Below are 4912 nucleotides of genomic sequence, written 5' to 3' on the forward strand. Positions count from 1 at the left end.
TAGTTAAAGTTGGAATGATAATGATGCATAGAGGAAGACTTTACAGGGTATATATCAGCTAAATTTCAACGTAAGTAATGATGAGGATTGGTAACGACAAAGATCTTCAGTAACTAGTCAACTTTCATAGATAGTACCCTGGCCGTGGTTCGTTGCTGGTTCCCACAAGTGACTTGATGAAAAAGTTGCTCTAATTGATGACCGCGAATCATCTCAGCTAAACGGCCAAGATCATCATCATCAGGATTCAGGAGACAGCAGTCCAGGCAGAAAGCGCGATTGCATACTACTAACAAAACTTGTATAATTGTAGGGCGGATATCTATGACTTAACCATGATACATAACTGATGAATTCGAGCATATTAAGTCTTGATGATCTTGGCCGTTTAGCTGAGATGCAATAAGGCGGTCTAGTGTTATCCAATCGCTTAAACTTGTTGTGTTACTGCTGCAGGTAAGCATAGGATCATCTTCGTGGAATGGTTGTGGGCTGCTGTTGTTGCTGCAGGTCAGCATAGGAAGATTATTGTACTGATCATTTTCAACTGAAAACTGATTGTTCAGTAATAGCTGATGATTCGAGGCCTCGATGCTGGGGGTGGTTTCAGTACAACAGTTGTAAGTAGGGATGATGTTGTTATTGGTGGCGGTACTAGTACAGGTTGTTGGGTGATCATGATTGTTGGTAATTTCATCTTCATAGGTCGTCTTCTCCATGCAAGAAAAGATGTGATCAAGCACCTTTTTACTGCTCAAATTTAACAATTGGGTTTGTGGATCGGTTGATGTGGGGAAGCATCTTGGACTATCAATTGCTTTTTGGTAGTTTTTCTTCTTGAAAACGCGGCATATCACCCACCCTTCTTCTGTTATGCAATTATCTTGTCTCGGCACCTATAAGAACATCAATTATCGGTTGTTAAATTAAATTTGTTAGTTGATCTTCATGATCTATCACAAGTGTCAAGTGTCAATACTCATGTTAGAGTACGTTTTGAAGGTCCGACAAGGGGTACTTTATATGAAATGAGAAATCTAAGTAATATCATAGATGATTTTTTTTTTAATTTGAAGTGCAATAACTAAACATGAATTACTTAGAAGTATACAATATCTGTAAACCATCCAAAAGAAATGTAAACGTGGTGTCAAGTTGTCAATACTAATTTTGACATCAAGAATCATCATGCATGGATGTTAAAGGGTAATTTTTATCCCTTGAGTATAAACGTAAATAGAAACACAGGATAATTAGGTAAAAACTATCCTAAAGTAGAAGATTATTGACATGTACTGCTTGAAAAGGAGGTCTACATTTGCTGTATTTCATAAGAAAATCATAACTCTTTGACTCTATAAATCATCCTTTTTTATATTTTGCATTGATTTCCTAAGCTTTTCATAAATAATGCTTGGAAAAATTTATTAAAAGTTTAAGCTTACAAAGGAGTGATGATCATGCACCGTGTTAGAACCGCAGTCTTCAAGCCTGTACTCGTGCATAATCCAATCAGATTTCTCACCATGAGGAGCTCGACCTTTGTAGAAAACAAGCGTCTTTCTCATACCAATGCGTTTGTTGTTGCTATGTATCATCTTGTCGCGGCCTGTGGCCTTCCAAAACCCGGCTGCTGTGGCTCGATTTGTTCGAGTCCCTGTAGGGTATTTCTTGTCTTTATGACTAAAGAAGTACCAGTCATTTTGAGGCCCTGATCCTATTTTGCACTTCTCTGAAAAATAGTATATATATGTGTAAGGAAAATGATCAATTTTCTACACTGCTTTGATTTAATTTTGTACATTAATGATATGAAAATAATATGTTATGAAATGAAATCTAGTCACATAAATTAATTACCTTGGATATCCCATGGTTCAAGCTTGTTAAGATCAATGTCTCTAATGACATCAAGGTCTATCTTTTCAAAAGCAACTTTCTTCTTCAAGTAATATTGAAGAAGCTCTTCTTCTGTAGGATGAAATCGAAACCCCGGAGGCACTTTCGAGTGACCATTCACTGAAAGATTCATATTGATTCGACTATCAACAAAAAAATCAAATAGCACTGGAAGAATATTTGTTACAACAATAAATAAAAAAACGCGGATTCTTGTAGTGAGATGTGTTTGAATCAGGAGTTGATAGAAATAATATTGTTAATGACTTAGAGAAATTTGAGCATTGTAATTATGGAAAACAAAGTTGCAAACTAGAACTGTGGGGGACAAATGAATGGTTATTAGGAACAAAATATATATAAAGGCAATGAATATTAAGGTGAAAAGAGTCCAAAAACTGCATGGAAAGGTTTGGTATCATGGCCATTCTAGTGTACTTTGTGGGTCCTTATTATGGAGGGGCTTCCAGAAGGGGCTAACTACCTAAAATATCAATAAGAATGTACATAAGGTGTGAGTTATAAGTGTGCATCAATTTTAAGTCTTTTAACTAGTAGTTATCTCTCGTTAAAACTTAAAAGTATTTACCTTATTTGGTAATCGGCTTTTATACGCCATGTAGTAATACAATTAGAATTGTGTTGGATTAAGGGTAGGTTTATCTAAACTACAGTACGTGTTTTAGCCAATATCAAAAGACTAATATAAGCAAATTTTTCTCAATGGTTTTTGATAGTTTTGGCTTATTATTTAATCAGCACATAATAGTAGGCAATTAACAATTGATCTGATGATATCAAAAAATATTTGAAAACAATATATACAATTGCTTATAGCTTTATTTGGCCACGCAAGCCTAGTAAAATAGTTTATTAAAGTATTATAATATAATTGTCATTTGAGATCCTAGTAAGCAACTAACCCTTTATATGTCTTAAAAGGGTTTCAGATGCATGGTTTGCAACCCCAAATATATATTCAAATGGAATATCATTAATTTATTGTTATTTTACTAGTAGATCAGATCAGCTCAAACCAATATTTTTTATTTTAACAAGTAATATTGGAAATATTAATCGATCTACACACCAATGGCACTACAATATTCGTCCTTTTATTATCTAAATTTTTTTTGAGGTCTCATGAGGTTGTTCATATGTTCATCAACTAATTAAGTTGGGCCTTTTTAAAATAAAAAAAAAAAAAAAAACCAATTAAGTAAAATTAGAATGAAAACTTGTTACAAGTTTATTTGGCGGGGTCACTTTCCTCCATTTCAAACACAAAGTATGCAAAAAAAACATAATAGCCAAAGGCAAACATAATGAATTGGTCCTACAAAAGGGGGCTTGTTAGGGTAAGGGGAAGCCCTCCATCTTACATCATATTATGACCCTTCACCTTATAATATTCGGTGAAAGCACCATCTCAAGTATAAATAGAATTACAATTAGAAGTAGAAGTATTAGTTAGATGACCATATCTCCAAAAGAAGATACTGAGCAACTATCTTCAATCATTCGTATCCTTTGAGTTTAGATAACATGGAAATTACCCTCCTCCCTTTTTGTGGTGTTCGACCACAATATAGGTTTTTATGACTCTCATGCATTTTTTTTTTTTTTTTTTTTTGAAATCTTCTGTACTCTCATGCATTTTATGATGTTAATATATCTCCGACTTTTTTTTTTAACAATGTGACATGAAATTGCACCCCCCTTTTTTTTTAAATAATTTATATCAATTTGATTAATTTTTAGCTTTATACGAAGTAATACTTCAATCAACACGACGTGCAGTGCATCTATATTAGTTATTTTTTGGATAATGTGTCATGCAAATGAGAACGTGACACTTTAATTAATAAAACCATTTAAGGCCCCCTTCAATGACTATACACTTTAATTAACAAGAGAGGATGTAGAAGTTTTAATAAATGTGGTCCATCACTTTTTATTTATTCCTATTTAGGAGTTGTTCTTTTTACGTTTATTTAACTGTGTAATAATTAAACCGCTCATATCAAAGGAATTTATATTTTGTTTCTATATTAGTGGCTTTATTTTTTGTTCTTATATAAATGGCTTATTATGTGCAGGGATTATGTGATTTTATGCATAATTTAGATCAAGTAAACAGTTTCAATTAACATTATAGTGAAGAGTTATAAACATTGAAGCTCAGCTTGAAAGAGAGACATAACTTACTTTAATCTCAGGAAAAATTGACATTTATTACCAGCGAAAAAACCTTGTGTTACATTTACTACCTGTTTAATTTTTTATTTTATTTTGCTACCACCTAAAATCACATAATTAAAATTTCAATACAGCTTAACGGAATCCGTTAAAATTCTGTTAAGTTTATTCAAAAAAAAAAAATAAAAAAAGTAACTCAGCCACCCTCAACTGCCACCCCTCCACCTCACTGCTACCCCCTCCCCCTCCCTCCTGTCGACGACCGGCGCCCAGAGCTTTGGACGGCGCCGGTGCGAACCCACCCCCTCCCTTTCCCCCACCCTACGCAACCAACCTCCCCTCCCTTTTCCCCTTCTTGCTGCAAGATTTCCCCTCTCCCCACCGAAATCGGCCCCCCTCCCCGTTCTCTCCACCGAAATCGACCCCCTTCCCCTTCCCCTACCCTTTTCGGCCATCCCTAACCCTAAACCGCCTACCGAAATTTTAGGGTTTCGCTTATGGCGGTTTAGGGTTAGGGATGGCCGAAAGGGTAGGGGGAGGGGGGTTGATTTCGGTGGGGGGGAACAGGGAGGGGGCCGATTTCCAATGAGGAGAAAGGAAAGGGGGTGGTTTCCGGTTTGGGGTAGGGGTCAGGGCAGCAAGAACGGGAAAAGGGAGGGGGGTTGGCTGCGTAGGTGGGGGAAAGGGAGGGGGTGGGGTCGCGCTGGCGCTGGGAAGGGGGAGGGGGTGGCAGTGAGGTGGAGGGGTGGCTGCAAGGTGGTTGAACGGTGACTAAACCCAACTAACGGAAACAGTAACGACATAAGTCATTTGG

General features: G+C 36.4%; 1 pseudogene; it reads right to left on the reverse strand.

Annotated features, from left to right (window-relative positions):
- Positions 1 to 329: 329 nt before the first annotated feature.
- Positions 330 to 2032, reverse strand: LOC145566899 (NAC domain-containing protein 43 pseudogene; annotated as a pseudogene).
- Positions 2033 to 4912: the final 2880 nt, after the last annotated feature.

The sequence above is a fragment of the Chenopodium album genome, chromosome 11 (assembly GCF_948465745.1).
Source record: "Chenopodium album chromosome 11, dcCheAlbu1.1, whole genome shotgun sequence".
In the NCBI taxonomy this organism is placed as follows: Eukaryota; Viridiplantae; Streptophyta; class Magnoliopsida; order Caryophyllales; family Amaranthaceae; genus Chenopodium; species Chenopodium album.